At 55.9% G+C, this 14017-nt stretch overlaps 18 non-coding genes and 12 pseudogenes across 18 annotated transcripts; all 30 read right to left on the bottom strand.

Annotated features, from left to right (window-relative positions):
* Positions 1-152: 152 nt before the first annotated feature.
* On the bottom strand, positions 153-271 carry LOC135604114 (5S ribosomal RNA). The gene has a single exon (XR_010484194.1). It is a non-coding gene; the product is annotated as a 5S ribosomal RNA (ribosomal RNA).
* A 350-nt stretch (positions 272-621) lies between these two features.
* LOC135600008 (5S ribosomal RNA) lies at positions 622-740 on the bottom strand. The gene has a single exon (XR_010482343.1). It is a non-coding gene; the product is annotated as a 5S ribosomal RNA (ribosomal RNA).
* Positions 741-1091: 351 nt separating this feature from the next.
* On the bottom strand, positions 1092-1210 carry LOC135602387 (5S ribosomal RNA; annotated as a pseudogene).
* A 350-nt stretch (positions 1211-1560) lies between these two features.
* On the bottom strand, positions 1561-1679 carry LOC135601125 (5S ribosomal RNA). The gene has a single exon (XR_010483429.1). It is a non-coding gene; the product is annotated as a 5S ribosomal RNA (ribosomal RNA).
* A 350-nt stretch (positions 1680-2029) lies between these two features.
* LOC135601359 (5S ribosomal RNA) lies at positions 2030-2148 on the bottom strand. The gene has a single exon (XR_010483655.1). It is a non-coding gene; the product is annotated as a 5S ribosomal RNA (ribosomal RNA).
* Positions 2149-2498: 350 nt separating this feature from the next.
* On the bottom strand, positions 2499-2617 carry LOC135602386 (5S ribosomal RNA; annotated as a pseudogene).
* Positions 2618-2967: 350 nt separating this feature from the next.
* On the bottom strand, positions 2968-3086 carry LOC135601124 (5S ribosomal RNA). The gene has a single exon (XR_010483428.1). It is a non-coding gene; the product is annotated as a 5S ribosomal RNA (ribosomal RNA).
* Positions 3087-3436: 350 nt separating this feature from the next.
* LOC135602248 (5S ribosomal RNA) lies at positions 3437-3555 on the bottom strand. Its single transcript, XR_010483966.1, has one exon. It is a non-coding gene; the product is annotated as a 5S ribosomal RNA (ribosomal RNA).
* A 350-nt stretch (positions 3556-3905) lies between these two features.
* LOC135600007 (5S ribosomal RNA) lies at positions 3906-4024 on the bottom strand. Its single transcript, XR_010482342.1, has one exon. It is a non-coding gene; the product is annotated as a 5S ribosomal RNA (ribosomal RNA).
* A 351-nt stretch (positions 4025-4375) lies between these two features.
* Positions 4376-4494, bottom strand: LOC135601347 (5S ribosomal RNA). The gene has a single exon (XR_010483642.1). It is a non-coding gene; the product is annotated as a 5S ribosomal RNA (ribosomal RNA).
* A 350-nt stretch (positions 4495-4844) lies between these two features.
* On the bottom strand, positions 4845-4963 carry LOC135600621 (5S ribosomal RNA). Its single transcript, XR_010482940.1, has one exon. It is a non-coding gene; the product is annotated as a 5S ribosomal RNA (ribosomal RNA).
* A 351-nt stretch (positions 4964-5314) lies between these two features.
* LOC135602385 (5S ribosomal RNA) lies at positions 5315-5433 on the bottom strand (annotated as a pseudogene).
* Positions 5434-5783: 350 nt separating this feature from the next.
* LOC135601123 (5S ribosomal RNA) lies at positions 5784-5902 on the bottom strand. Its single transcript, XR_010483427.1, has one exon. It is a non-coding gene; the product is annotated as a 5S ribosomal RNA (ribosomal RNA).
* Positions 5903-6252: 350 nt separating this feature from the next.
* Positions 6253-6371, bottom strand: LOC135601336 (5S ribosomal RNA). The gene has a single exon (XR_010483631.1). It is a non-coding gene; the product is annotated as a 5S ribosomal RNA (ribosomal RNA).
* A 350-nt stretch (positions 6372-6721) lies between these two features.
* LOC135600006 (5S ribosomal RNA) lies at positions 6722-6840 on the bottom strand. Its single transcript, XR_010482341.1, has one exon. It is a non-coding gene; the product is annotated as a 5S ribosomal RNA (ribosomal RNA).
* A 351-nt stretch (positions 6841-7191) lies between these two features.
* LOC135602384 (5S ribosomal RNA) lies at positions 7192-7310 on the bottom strand (annotated as a pseudogene).
* A 350-nt stretch (positions 7311-7660) lies between these two features.
* LOC135602382 (5S ribosomal RNA) lies at positions 7661-7779 on the bottom strand (annotated as a pseudogene).
* A 350-nt stretch (positions 7780-8129) lies between these two features.
* Positions 8130-8248, bottom strand: LOC135603101 (5S ribosomal RNA; annotated as a pseudogene).
* A 350-nt stretch (positions 8249-8598) lies between these two features.
* Positions 8599-8717, bottom strand: LOC135600005 (5S ribosomal RNA). Its single transcript, XR_010482340.1, has one exon. It is a non-coding gene; the product is annotated as a 5S ribosomal RNA (ribosomal RNA).
* A 351-nt stretch (positions 8718-9068) lies between these two features.
* Positions 9069-9187, bottom strand: LOC135602381 (5S ribosomal RNA; annotated as a pseudogene).
* Positions 9188-9537: 350 nt separating this feature from the next.
* LOC135601122 (5S ribosomal RNA) lies at positions 9538-9656 on the bottom strand. Its single transcript, XR_010483426.1, has one exon. It is a non-coding gene; the product is annotated as a 5S ribosomal RNA (ribosomal RNA).
* Positions 9657-10006: 350 nt separating this feature from the next.
* Positions 10007-10125, bottom strand: LOC135600306 (5S ribosomal RNA). Its single transcript, XR_010482631.1, has one exon. It is a non-coding gene; the product is annotated as a 5S ribosomal RNA (ribosomal RNA).
* Positions 10126-10475: 350 nt separating this feature from the next.
* Positions 10476-10594, bottom strand: LOC135600828 (5S ribosomal RNA). Its single transcript, XR_010483141.1, has one exon. It is a non-coding gene; the product is annotated as a 5S ribosomal RNA (ribosomal RNA).
* A 350-nt stretch (positions 10595-10944) lies between these two features.
* LOC135602607 (5S ribosomal RNA) lies at positions 10945-11063 on the bottom strand (annotated as a pseudogene).
* A 351-nt stretch (positions 11064-11414) lies between these two features.
* Positions 11415-11533, bottom strand: LOC135602379 (5S ribosomal RNA; annotated as a pseudogene).
* A 249-nt stretch (positions 11534-11782) lies between these two features.
* Positions 11783-11901, bottom strand: LOC135599704 (5S ribosomal RNA). Its single transcript, XR_010482049.1, has one exon. It is a non-coding gene; the product is annotated as a 5S ribosomal RNA (ribosomal RNA).
* A 350-nt stretch (positions 11902-12251) lies between these two features.
* LOC135601121 (5S ribosomal RNA) lies at positions 12252-12370 on the bottom strand. The gene has a single exon (XR_010483425.1). It is a non-coding gene; the product is annotated as a 5S ribosomal RNA (ribosomal RNA).
* Positions 12371-12720: 350 nt separating this feature from the next.
* LOC135603201 (5S ribosomal RNA) lies at positions 12721-12839 on the bottom strand (annotated as a pseudogene).
* Positions 12840-13189: 350 nt separating this feature from the next.
* On the bottom strand, positions 13190-13308 carry LOC135602378 (5S ribosomal RNA; annotated as a pseudogene).
* A 350-nt stretch (positions 13309-13658) lies between these two features.
* Positions 13659-13777, bottom strand: LOC135602377 (5S ribosomal RNA; annotated as a pseudogene).
* Between the last annotated feature and the right edge of the window lie 240 nt (positions 13778-14017).

Genomic DNA, 14017 nt, shown 5'->3' with positions numbered 1-14017 from the left:
AACGATCTCGGAATCGCTATTGCGACCCCAATCCGGAAAGCTCTCTCCGAGCCCCTCGATACTGACTGCGTAGCGGTCACAGCAAATTTCCAGCCCCAAAACAATCGTCTCGGAGCTCTACGGGAGATGTTTCGTATCACGGGATGCAAAAAGGAGTGCAACACGAGGACTTCCCAGGGGGTCACCCATCGTAGTACTACTCTGGCCCAAGCACGCTTCACTTCGGAGTTTTGATGGGATCCGGTGATTTAGTGCTGGCATTATCGCACCCGTTTCGCGTGCTTCGTCCCTCGCCTATGTGCACGTCGCGGTCGGCGTATCAACGTCCGGAGCCTCTTGCCCGTCACGAAACCGTCGGCGCTTTCTCGAACGTTCACGAAATCCCTATTGCAAGCTCTCTCCGAGCCCTAGCCCGACGACTGCGTATCGGTCACGGCAAGCGCGTGCCGAAACCATCGACACTTTCTATAACGATCTAGGTATCGCTATTGCGACCCCAATTCGGAAAGCTCTCTCCGAGCCCCTCGATACTGACTGCGTAGCGGTCACAGCAAATTTCCAGCCCCAAAACAATCGTCTCGGAGCTCTACGGGAGATGTTTCGAATCCCGGGATGCAAAAAGGAGTGCAACACGAGGACTTCCCAGGGGGTCACCCATCCTAGTACTACTCTGGCCCAAGCACGCTTAACTTCGAAGTTTTGATGGGATCCGGTGATTTAGTGCTGACATTATCGCACCCGTTTCGCGTGCTTCGTCCCTCGCCTATGTGCACGTCGCGGTCGGCGTATCAACGTCCGGAGCCTCTTGCCCGTCACGAAACCGTCGTCGCTTTCTCGAACGTTCACGAAATCCCTATTGCAAGCTCTCTCAGAGCCCTATCCCCGACGACTGCGTATCGGTCACGGCAAGCGCGTGCCGAAACCATCGGCACTTTCTAGAACGATCTCGGAATCGCTATTGCGACCCCAATCCGGAAAGCTCTCTCCGAGCCCCTCGATACTGACTGCGTAGCGGTCACAGCAAATTTCCAGCCCCAAAACAATCGTCTCGGAGCTCTACGGGAGATGTTTCGAATCCCGGGATTCAAAAAGGAGTGCAACACGAGGACTTCCCAGGGGGTCACCCATCCTAGTACTACTCTGGCCCAAGCACGCTTAACTTCGGTGGTTTGATGGGATCCGGTGATTTAGTACTGCCATTATCGCACCCGTTTCGCGAGCTTCGTCCGTCGCCTATGTGCACGTCGCGGTCGGCGCATCAACGTCCGGAGCCTCTTGCCCGTCACGAAACCGTCGTCGCTTTCTCAAACGTTCACGAAATCCCTATTGCAAGCTCCCTCCGAGCCCTAGCCCGACGACTGCGTATCAGTCACGGCAAGCGCGTGCCGAAACCATCGGCACTTTCTAGAACGATCTCGGAATCGCTATTGCGACCCCAATCTGGAAAGCTCTCTCCGAGCCCCTCGATACTGACAGCGTAGCGGTCACAGCAAATTTCCAGCCCCAAAACAATCGTCTCGGAGCTCTACGGGAGATGTTTCGTATCACGGGATGCAAAAAGGAGTGCAACACGAGGACTTCCCAGGGGGTCACCCATCCTAGTACTACTCTGGCCCAAGCACGCTTAACTTCGGTGTTTTGATGGGATCCGGTGATTTAGTGCTGCCATTATCGCACCCGTTTCGCGAGCTTCGTCCCTCGCCTATGTGCACGTCGCGGTCGGCGCATCCCCGTCCGGAGCCTCTTGCCCGTCACGAAACCGTCGTCGCTTTCTAGAACGTTCACGAAATCCCTATTGCAAGCTCCCTCCGAGCCCTAGCCCGACGACTGCGTATCAGTCACGGCAAGCGCGTGCCGAAACCATCGGCACTTTCTAGAACGATCTCGGAATCGCTATTGCGACCCCAATCCGGAAAGCTCTCTCCGAGCCCCTCGATACTGACTGCGTAGCGGTCAAAGCAAATTTCCAGCCCCAAAACAATCGTCTCGGAGCTCTACGGGAGATGTTTCGTATCACGGGATGCAAAAAGGAGTGCAACACGAGGACTTCCCAGGGGGTCACCCATCGTAGTACTACTCTGGCCCAAGCACGCTTAACTTCGGAGTTTTGATGGGATCCGGTGATTTAGTGCTGGCATTATCGCACCCGTTTCGCGTGCTTCGTCCTTCGCCTATGTGCACGTCGCGGTCGGCGTATCAACGTCCGGAGCCTCTTGCCCGTCACGAAACCGTCGGCGCTTTCTCGAACGTTCACGAAATCCCTATTGCAAGCTCTCTCCGAGCCCTAGCCCGACGACTGCGTATCGGTCACGGCAAGCGCGTGCCGAAACCATCGACACTTTCTATAACGATCTAGGTATCGCTATTGCGACCCCAATTCGGAAAGCTCTCTCCGAGCCCCTCGATACTGACTGCGTAGCGGTCACAGCAAATTTCCAGCCCCAAAACAATCGTCTCGGAGCTCTACGGGAGATGTTTCGAATCCCGGGATGCAAAAAGGAGTGCAACACGAGGACTTCCCAGGGGGTCACCCATCCTAGTACTACTCTGGCCCAAGCACGCTTAACTTCGGTGGTTTGATGGGATCCGGTGATTTAGTACTGCCATTATCGCACCCGTTTCGCGAGCTTCGTCCGTCGCCTATGTGCACGTCGCGGTCGGCGCATCAACGTCCGGAGCCTCTTGCCCGTCACGAAACCGTCGTCGCTTTCTCAAACGTTCACGAAATCCCTATTGCAAGCTCCCTCCGAGCCCTAGCCCGACGACTGCGTATCAGTCACGGCAAGCGCGTGCCGAAACCATCGGCACTTTCTAGAACGATCTCGGAATCGCTATTGCGACCCCAATCTGGAAAGCTCTCTCCGAGCCCCTCGATACTGACAGCGTAGCGGTCACAGCAAATTTCCAGCCCCAAAACAATCGTCTCGGAGCTCTACGGGAGATGTTTCGTATCACGGGATGCAAAAAGGAGTGCAACACGAGGACTTCCCAGGGGGTCACCCATCCTAGTACTACTCTGGCCCAAGCACGCTTAACTTCGGTGTTTTGATGGGATCCGGTGATTTAGTGCTGCCATTATCGCACCCGTTTCGCGAGCTTCGTCCCTCGCCTATGTGCACGTCGCGGTCGGCGTATCCCCGTCCGGAGCCTCTTGCCCGTCACGAAACCGTCGTCGCTTTCTCGAACGTTCACGAAATCCCTATTGCAAGCTCCCTCCGAGCCCTAGCCCGACGACTGCGTATCAGTCACGGCAAGCGCGTGCCGAAACCATCGGCACTTTCTAGAACGATCTCGGAATCGCTATTGCGACCCCAATCCGGAAAGCTCTCTCCGAGCCCCTCGATACTGACTGCGTAGCGGTCACAGCAAATTTCCAGCCCCAAAACAATCGTCTCGGAGCTCTACGGGAGATGTTTCGTATCACGGGATGCAAAAAGGAGTGCAACACGAGGACTTCCCAGGGGGTCACCCATCGTAGTACTACTCTGGCCCAAGCACGCTTAACTTCGGAGTTTTAATGGGATCCGGTGATTTAGTGCTGGCATTATCGCACCCGTTTCGCGTGCTTCGTCCTTCGCCTATGTGCACGTCGCGGTCGGCGTATCAACGTCCGGAGCCTCTTGCCCGTCACGAAACCGTCGGCGCTTTCTCGAACGTTCACGAAATCCCTATTGCAAGCTCTCTCCGAGCCCTAGCCCGACGACTGCGTATCGGTCACGGCAAGCGCGTGCCGAAACCATCGACACTTTCTATAACGATCTAGGTATCGCTATTGCGACCCCAATTCGGAAAGCTCTCTCCGAGCCCCTCGATACTGACTGCGTAGCGGTCACAGCAAATTTCCAGCCCCAAAACAATCGTCTCGGAGCTCTACGGGAGATGTTTCGAATCCCGGGATGCAAAAAGGAGTGCAACACGAGGACTTCCCAGGGGGTCACCCATCCTAGTACTACTCTGGCCCAAGCACGCTTAACTTCGAAGTTTTGATGGGATCCGGTGATTTAGTGCTGACATTATCGCACCCGTTTCGCGTGCTTCGTCCCTCGCCTATGTGCACGTCGCGGTCGGCGTATCAACGTCCGAAGCCTCTTGCCCGTCACGAAACCGTCGTCGCTTTCTCGAACGTTCACGAAATCCCTATTGCAAGCTCTCTCAGAGCCCTATCCCCGACGACTGCGTATCGGTCACGGCAAGCGCGTGCCGAAACCATCGGCACTTTCTAGAACGATCTCGGAATCGCTATTGCGACCCCAATCCGGAAAGCTCTCTCCGAGCCCCTCGATACTGACTGCGTAGCGGTCACAGCAAATTTCCAGCCCCAAAACAATCGTCTCGGAGCTCTACGGGAGATGTTTCGTATCACGGGATGCAAAAAGGAGTGCAACACGAGGACTTCCCAGGGGGTCACCCATCGTAGTACTACTCTGGCCCAAGCACGCTTAACTTCGGAGTTTTGATGGGATCCGGTGATTTAGTGCTGGCATTATCGCACCCGTTTCGCGTGCTTCGTCCTTCGCCTATGTGCACGTCGCGGTCGGCGTATCAACGTCCGGAGCCTCTTGCCCGTCACGAAACCGTCGGCGCTTTCTCGAACGTTCACGAAATCCCTATTGCAAGCTCTCTCGGAGCCCTAGCCCGACGACTGCGTATCGGTCACGGCAAGCGCGTGCCGAAACCATCGACACTTTCTATAACGATCTAGGTATCGCTATTGCGACCCCAATTCGGAAAGCTCTCTCCGAGCCCCTCGATACTGACTGCGTAGCGGTCACAGCAAATTTCCAGCCCCAAAACAATCATCTCGGAGCTCTACGGGAGATGTTTCGAATCCCGGGATGCAAAAAGGAGTGCAACACGAGGACTTCCCAGGGGGTCACCCATCCTAGTACTACTCTGGCCCAAGCACGCTTAACTTCGAAGTTTTGATGGGATCCGGTGATTTAGTGCTGACATTATCGCTCCCGTTTCGCGTGCTTCGTCCCTCGCCTATGTGCACGTCGCGGTCGGCGTATCAACGTCCGGAGCCTCTTGCCCGTCACGAAACCGTCGTCGCTTTCTCTAACGTTCACGAAATCCCTATTGCAAGCTCTCTCAGAGCCCTATCCCCGACGACTGCGTATCGGTCACGGCAAGCGCGTGCCGAAACCATCGGCACTTTCTAGAACGATCTCGGAATCGCTATTGCGACCCCAATCCGGAAAGCTCTCTCCGAGCCCCTCGATACTGACTGCGTTGCGGTCACAGCAAATTTCCAGCCCCAAAACAATCGTCTCGGAGCTCTACGGGAGATGTTTCGAATCCCGGGATTCAAAAAGGAGTGCAACACGAGGACTTCCCAGGGGGTCACCCATCCTAGTACTACTCTGGCCCAAGCACGCTTAACTTCGGTGGTTTGATGGGATCCGGTGATTTAGTACTGCCATTATCGCACCCGTTTCGCGAGCTTCGTCCGTCGCCTATGTGCACGTCGCGGTCGGCGCATCAACGTCCGGAACCTCTTGCCCGTCACGAAACCGTCGTCGCTTTCTCAAACGTTCACGAAATCCCTATTGCAAGCTCCCTCCGAGCCCTAGCCCGACGACTGCGTATCAGTCACGGCAAGCGCGTGCCGAAACCATCGGCACTTTCTAGAACGATCTCGGAATCGCTATTGCGACCCCAATCCGGAAAGCTCTCTCCGAGCCCCTCGATATTGACAGCGTAGCGGTCACAGCAAATTTCCAGCCCCAAAACAATCGTCTCGGAGCTCTACGGGAGATGTTTCGTATCACGGGATGCAAAAAGGAGTGCAACACGAGGACTTCCCAGGGGGTCACCCATCCTAGTACTACTCTGGCCCAAGCACGCTTAACTTCGGTGTTTTGATGGGATCCGGTGATTTAGTGCTGCCATTATCGCACCCGTTTCGCGAGCTTCGTCCCTCGCCTATGTGCACGTCGCGGTCGGCGCATCCCCGTCCGGAGCCTCTTGCCCGTCACGAAACCGTCGTCGCTTTCTCGAACGTTCACGAAATCCCTATTGCAAGCTCCCTCCGAGCCCTAGCCCGACGACTGCGTATCAGTCACGGCAAGCGCGTGCCGAAACCATCGGCACTTTCTAGAACGATCTCGGAATCGCTATTGCGACCCCAATCCGGAAAGCTCTCTCCGAGCCCCTCGATACTGACTGCGTAGCGATCACAGCAAATTTCCAGCCCCAAAACAATCGTCTCGGAGCTCTACGGGAGATGTTTCGTATCACGGGATGCAAAAAGGAGTGCAACACGAGGACTTCCCAGGGGGTCACCCATCGTAGTACTACTCTGGCCCAAGCACGCTTAACTTCGGAGTTTTGATGGGATCCGGTGATTTAGTGCTGGCATTATCGCACCCGTTTCGCGTGCTTCGTCCTTCGCCTATGTGCACGTCGCGGTCGGCGTATCAACGTCCGGAGCCTCTTGCCCGTCACGAAACCGTCGGCGCTTTCTCGAACGTTCACGAAATCCCTATTGCAAGCTCTCTCCGAGCCCTAGCCCGACGACTGCGTATCGGTCACGGCAAGCGCGTGCCGAAACCATCGACACTTTCTATAACGATCTAGGTATCGCTATTGCGACCCCAATTCGGAAAGCTCTCTCCGAGCCCCTCGATACTGACTGCGTAGCGGTCACAGCAAATTTCCAGCCCCAAAACAATCGTCTCGGAGCTCTACGGGAGATGTTTCGAATCCCGGGATGCAAAAAGGAGTGCAACACGAGGACTTCCCAGGGGGTCACCCATCCTAGTACTACTCTGGCCCAAGCACGCTTAACTTCGAAGTTTTGATGGGATCCGGTGATTTAGTGCTGACATTATCGCACCCGTTTCGCGTGCTTCGTCCCTCGCCTATGTGCACGTCGCGGTCGGCGTATCAACGTCCGGAGCCTCTTGCCCGTCACGAAACCGTCGTCGCTTTCTCGAACGTTCACGAAATCCCTATTGCAAGCTCTCTCAGAGCCCTATCCCCGACGACTGCGTATCGGTCACGGCAAGCGCGTGCCGAAACCATCGGCACTTTCTAGAACGATCTCGGAATCGCTATTGCGACCCCAATCCGGAAACCTCTCTCCGAGCCCCTCGATACTGACTGCGTAGCGGTCACAGCAAATTTCCAGCCCCAAAACAATCGTCTCGGAGCTCAACGGGAGATGTTTCGAATCCCGGGATTCAAAAAGGAGTGCAACACGAGGACTTCCCAGGGGGTCACCCATCCTAGTACTACTCTGGCCCAAGCACGCTTAACTTCGGTGGTTTGATGGGATCCGGTGATTTAGTACTGCCATTATCGCACCCGTTTCGCGAGCTTCGTCCGTCGCCTATGTGCACGTCGCGGTCGGCGCATCAACGTCCGGAGCCTCTTGCCCGTCACGAAACCGTCGTCGCTTTCTCAAACGTTCACGAAATCCCTATTGCAAGCTCCCTCCGAGCCCTAGCCCGACGACTGCGTATCAGTCACGGCAAGCGCGTGCCGAAACCATCGGCACTTTCTAGAACGATCTCGGAATCGCTATTGCGACCCCAATCCGGAAAGCTCTCTCCGAGCCCCTCGATACTGACTGCGTAGCGGTCACAGCAAATTTCCAGCCCCAAAACAATCGTCTCGGAGCTCTACGGGAGATGTTTCGAATCCCGGGATGCAAAAAGGAGTGCAACACGAGGACTTCCCAGGGGGTCACCCATCCTAGTACTACTCTGGCCCAAGCACGCTTAACTTCGGTGGTTTGATGGGATCCGGTGATTTAGTACTGCCATTATCGCACCCGTTTCGCGAGCTTCGTCCCTCGCCTATGTGCACGGTGCGATCGGCGCATCAACGTCCGGAGCCTCTTGCCCGTCACGAAACCGTCGTCGCTTTCTCGAACGTTCATGAAATCCCTATTGCAAGCTCTCTCCGAGCCCAAGCCCGATGACTGCGTATCGGTCACGGCAAGCGCGTGCCGAAACCTTCGGCACTTTCTAGAACGATCTCGGAATCGCTATTGCGACCCCAAATCGGAAAGCTCTCTCCGAGCCCCTCGATACTGACAGCGTAGCGGTCACAGCAAATTTCCAGCCCCAAAACAATCGTCTCGGAGCTCTACGGGAGATGTTTCGAATCCCGGGATGCAAAAAGGAGTGCAACACGAGGACTTCCCACGGGGTCACCCATCCTAGTACTACTATGGCCCAAGCACGCTTAACTTTGAAGTTTTGATGGGATCCGGTGATTTAGTGCTGCCATTATCGCACCCGTTTCGCGTGCTTCGTCCCTCGCCTATGTGCACGTCGCGGTCGGCGTATCAACGTCCGGAGCCTCTTGCCCGTCACGAAACCGTCGGCGCTTTCTCGAACTTTCACGAAATCCCTATTGCAAGCTCTCTCCGAGCCCTAGCCCGACGACTGCGTATCGGTCACGGCAAGCGCGTGCCGAAACCATCGACACTTTCTATAACGATCTAGGTATCGCTATTGCGACCCCAATTCGGAAAGCTCTCTCCGAGCCCCTCGATACTGACTGCGTAGCGGTCACAGCAAATTTCCAGCCCCAAAACAATCGTCTCGGAGCTCTACGGGAGATGTTTCGAATCCCGGGATGCAAAAAGGAGTGCAACACGAGGACTTCCCAGGGGGTCACCCATCCTAGTACTACTCTGGCCCAAGCACGCTTAACTTCGAAGTTTTGATGGGATCCGGTGATTTAGTGCTGACATTATCGCACCCGTTTCGCGTGCTTCGTCCCTCGCCTATGTGCACGTCGCGGTCGGCGTATCAACGTCCGGAGCCTCTTGCCCGTCACGAAACCGTCGTCGCTTTCTCGAACGTTCACGAAATCCCTATTGCAAGCTCTCTCAGAGCCATATCCCCGACGACTGCGTATCGGTCACGGCAAGCGCGTGCCGAAACCATCGGCACTTTCTAGAACGATCTCGGAATCGCTATTGCGACCCCAATCCGGAAAGCTCTCTCCGAGCCCCTCGATACTGACTGCGTAGCGGTCACAGCAAATTTCCAGCCCCAAAACAATCGTCTCGGAGCTCTACGGGAGATGTTTCGAATCCCGGGATTCAAAAAGGAGTGCAACACGAGGACTTCCCAGGGGGTCACCCATCCTAGTACTACTCTGGCCCAAGCACGCTTAACTTCGGTGGTTTGATGGGATCCGGTGATTTAGTACTGCCATTATCGCACCCGTTTCGCGAGCTTCGTCCGTCGCCTATGTGCACGTCGCGGTCGGCGCATCAACGTCCGGAACCTCTTGCCCGTCACGAAACCGTCGTCGCTTTCTCAAACGTTCACGAAATCCCTATTGCAAGCTCCCTCCGAGCCCTAGCCCGACGACAGCGTATCAGTCACGGCAAGCGCGTGCCGAAACCATCGGCACTTTCTAGAACGATCTCGGAATCGCTATTGCGACCCCAATCCGGAAAGCTCTCTCCGAGCCCCTCGATACTGACAGCGTAGCGGTCACAGCAAATTTCCAGCCCCAAAACAATCGTCTCGGAGCTCTACGGGAGATGTTTCGTATCACGGGATGCAAAAAGGAGTGCAACACGAGGACTTCCCAGGGGGTCACCCATCCTAGTACTACTCTGGCCCAAGCACGCTTAACTTCGGTGTTTTGATGGGATCCGGTGATTTAGTGCTGCCATTATCGCACCCGTTTCGCGAGCTTCGTCCCTCGCCTATGTGCACGTCGCGGTCGGCGCATCCCCGTCCGGAGCCTCTTGCCCGTCACGAAACCGTCGTCGCTTTCTCGAACGTTCACGAAATCCCTATTGCAAGCTCCCTCCGAGCCCTAGCCCGACGACTGCGTATCAGTCACGGCAAGCGCGTGCCGAAACCATCGGCACTTTCTAGAACGATCTCGGAATCGCTATTGCGACCCCAATCCGGAAAGCTCTCTCCGAGCCCCTCGATACTGACTGCGTAGCGGTCACAGCAAATTTCCAGCCCCAAAACAATCGTCTCGGAGCTCTACGGGAGATGTTTCGAATCCCGGGATGCAAAAAGGAGTGCAACATGAGGACTTCCCAGGGGGTCACCCATCCTAGTACTACTCTGGCGCAAGCACGCTTATCTTCGAAGTTTTGATGGGATCCGGTGATTTAGTGCTGCCATTATCGCACCCGTTTCGCGAGCTTCGTCCCTCGCCTATGTGCACGTCGCGGTCGGCGCATCAACGTCCGTAGCCTCTTGCCCGTCACGAAACCGTCGTCGCTTTCTCGAACGTTCACGAAATCCCTAATGCAAGCTCCCTCCGAGCCCTAGCCCGACGACTGCGAATCAGTCACGGCAAGCGCGTGCCGAAACCATCGGCACTTTCTAGAACAATCTCGGAATCGCTATTGCGACCCCAATCCGGAAAGCTCTCTCCGAGCCCCTCGATACTGACTGCGTAGCGGTCACAGCAAATTTCCAGCCCCAAAACAATCGTCTCGGAGCTCTACGGGAGATGTTTCGTATCACGGGATGCAAAAAGGAGTGCAACACGAGGACTTCCCAGGGGGTCACCCATCGTAGTACTACTCTGGCCCAAGCACGCTTAACTTCGGAGTTTTGATGGGATCCGGTGATTTAGTGCTGGCATAATCGCACCCGTTTCGCGTGCTTCGTCCCTCGCCTATGTGCACGTCGCGGTCGGCGTATCAAAGGCCGGAGCCTCTTGCCCGTCACGAAACCGTCGGCGCTTTCTCGAACGTTCACGAAATCCCTATTGCAAGCTCTCTCCGAGCCCTAGCCCGACGACTGCGTATCGGTCACGGCAAGCGCGTGCCGAAACCATCGACACTTTCTATAACGATCTAGGTATCGCTATTGCGACCCCAATTCGGAAAGCTCTCTCCGAGCCCCTCGATACTGACTGCGTAGCGGTCACAGCAAATTTCCAGCCCCAAAACAATCGTCTCGGAGCTCTACGGGAGATGTTTCGAATCCCAGGTTGCAAAAAGGAGTACAACACGAGGACTTCCCAGGGGGTCACCCATCCTAGTACAACTCTGGCCCAAGCACGCTTAACTTCGAAGTTTTGATGGGATCCGGTGATGTAGTGCTGCCATTATCGCACCCGTTTCGCGTGCTTCTTCCCTCGCCTATGTGCACGTCGCGGTCGGCGTATCAACGTCCGGAGCCTCTTGCCCGTCACGAAACCATCGTCGCTTTCTCGAACGTTCACGAAATCCCTATTGCAAGCTCTCTCCGAGCCCTATCCCCGACGACTGCGTATCGGTCACGGCAAGCGCGTGCCGAAACCATCGGCACTTTCTAGAACGATCTCGGAATCGCTATTGCGACCCCAATCCGGAAAGCTCTCTCCGAGCCCCTCGATACTGACAGCGTAGCGGTCACAGCAAATTTCCAGCCCCAAAACAATCGTCTCGGAGCTCTACGGGAGATGTTTCGAATCCCGGGATGCAAAAAGGAGTGCAACACGAGGACTTCCCAGGGGGTCACCCATCCTAGTACTACTCTGGCCCAAGCACGCTTAACTTCGGTGGTTTGATGGGATCCGGTGATTTAGTACTGCCATTATCGCACCCGTTTCGCGAGCTTCGTCCCTCGCCTATGTGCACGTCGCGGTCGGCGCATCAATGTCCGGAGCCTCTTGCCCGTCACGAAACCGTCGTCGCTTTCTCGAACGTTCACGAAATCCCTAATGCGACCCCAATCCGGAAAGCTCTCTCCGAGCCCCTCGATACTGACTGCGTAGCGGTCACAGCAAATTTCCAGCCCCAAAACAATCGTCTCGGAGCTCTACGGGAGATGTTTCGTATCACGGGATGCAAAAAGGAGTGCAACACGAGGACTTCCCAGGGGGTCACCCATCGTAGTACTACTCTGGCCCAAGCACGCTTAACTTCGGAGTTTTGATAGGATCCGGTGATTTAGTGCTGGCATAATCGCACCCGTTTCGCGTGCTTCATCCCTCGCCTATGTGCACGTCGCGGTCGGCGTATCAACGGCCGGAGCCTCTTGCCCATCACGAAACCGTCGGCGCTTTCTCGAACATTCACGAAATCCCTATTGCAAGCTCTCTCCGAGCCCTAGCCCGACGACTGCGTATCAGTCACGGCAAGCGCGTGCTGAAACCATCGGCACTTTCTAGAACGATCTCGGAATCGCTATTGCGACCCCAATCCGGAAAGCTCTCTCCGAGCCCCTCGATACTGACAGCGTAGCGGTCACAACAAATTTCCAGCCCCAAAACAATCGTCTCGGAGCTCTACGGGAGATGTTTCGAATCCCGGGATGCAAAAAGGAGTGCAACACGAGGACTTCCCAGGGGGTCACCCATCCTAGTACTACTCTGGCCCAAGCACGCTTAACTTCGGTGTTTTGATGGGATCCGGTGATTTAGTGCTGCCATTATCGCACCCGTTTCGCGAGCTTCGTCCCTCGCCTATGTGCACGTCGCGGTCGGCGCATCCACGTCCGGAGTCTCTTGCCCGTCACGAAACCGTCGTCGCTTTCTCGAACGTTCACGAAATCCCTATTGCAAGCTCCCTCCGAGCCCTAGCCCGACGACTGCGTATCAGTCACGGCAAGCGCGTGCCGAAACCATCGGCACTTTCTAGAACGATCTCGGAATCGCTATTGCGACCCCAATCCGGAAAGCTCTCTCCGAGCCCCTCGATACTGACAGCGTAGCGGTCACAGCAAATTTCCAGCCCCAAAACAATCGTCTCGGAGCTCTACGGGAGATGTTTCGAATCCCGGGATGCAAAAAGGAGTGCAACACGAGGACTTCCCAGGGGGTCACCCATCCTAGTACTACTCTGGCCCAAGCACGCTTAACTTTGGTGGTTTGATGGGATCCGGTGATTTAGTACTGCCATTATCGCACCCGTTTCGCGAGCTTCGTCCCTCGCCTATGTGCACGTCGCGGTCGGCGCATCAATGTCCGGAGCCTCTTGCCCGTCACGAAACCGTCGTCGCTTTCTCGAACGTTCACGAAATCCCTATTGCAAGCTCCCTCCGAGCCCTAGCCCGACGACTGCGTATCAGTCACGGCAAGCGCGTGCCGAAACCATCGGCACTTTCTAGAACGATCTCGGAATCGCTATTGCGACCCCAATCCGGAAAGCTCTCTCCGAGCCCCTCGATACTGACTGCGTAGCGGTCACAGCAAATTTACAGCCCCAAAACAATCGTCTCGGAGCTCTACGGGAGATGTTTCGAATCCCGGGATGCAAAAAGGAGTGCAACACGAGGACTTCCCAGGGGGTCACCCATCCTAGTACTACTCTGGCCCAAGCACGCTTAACTTCGGTGGTTTGATGGGATCCGGTGATTTAGTACTGCCATTATCGCACCCGTTTCGCGAGCTTCGTCCCTCGCCTATGTGCACGTCGCGGTCGGCGCATCAATGTCCGGAGCCTCTTGCCCGTCACGAAACCGTCGTCGCTTTCTCGAACGTTCACGAAATCCCTATTGCAAGCTCCCTCCGAGCCCTAGCCCGACAACTGCGTATCAGTCACGGCAAGCGCGTGCCGAAACCATCGGCACTTTCTAGAACGATCTCGGAATCGCTATTGCGACCCCAATCCGGAAAGCTCTCTCCGAGCCCCTCGATACTGACAGCGTAGCGGTCACAGCAAATTTCCTGCCCCAAAACAATCGTCTCGGAGTTCTACGGGAGATGTTTCGAATCCCGGGATGCAAAAAGGAGTGCAACACGAGGACTTCCCAGGGGGTCACCCATCCTAGTACTACTCTGGCCCAAGCACGCTTAACTTCGGTGGTTTGATGGGATCCGGTGATTTAGTACTGCCATTATCGCACCCGTTTCGCGAGCTTCGTCCCTCGCCTATGTGCACGTCGCGGTCGGCGCATCAATGTCCGGAGCCTCTTGCCCGTCACGAAACCGTCGTCGCTTTCTCGAACGTTCACGAAATCCCTATTGCAAGCTCCCTCCGAGCCCTAGCCCGACGACTGCGTATTAGTCACGGCAAGCGCGTGCCGAAACTATCGACACTTTCTAGAACAATCTCGGAATCGCTATTGCGACCCCAATCCGGAAAGCA

This window comes from Musa acuminata, chromosome BXJ2-1, assembly GCF_036884655.1.
Source record: "Musa acuminata AAA Group cultivar baxijiao chromosome BXJ2-1, Cavendish_Baxijiao_AAA, whole genome shotgun sequence".
Taxonomy (NCBI): Eukaryota; Viridiplantae; Streptophyta; class Magnoliopsida; order Zingiberales; family Musaceae; genus Musa; species Musa acuminata.
This window is presented reverse-complemented; position numbering and strand designations above follow the sequence as displayed.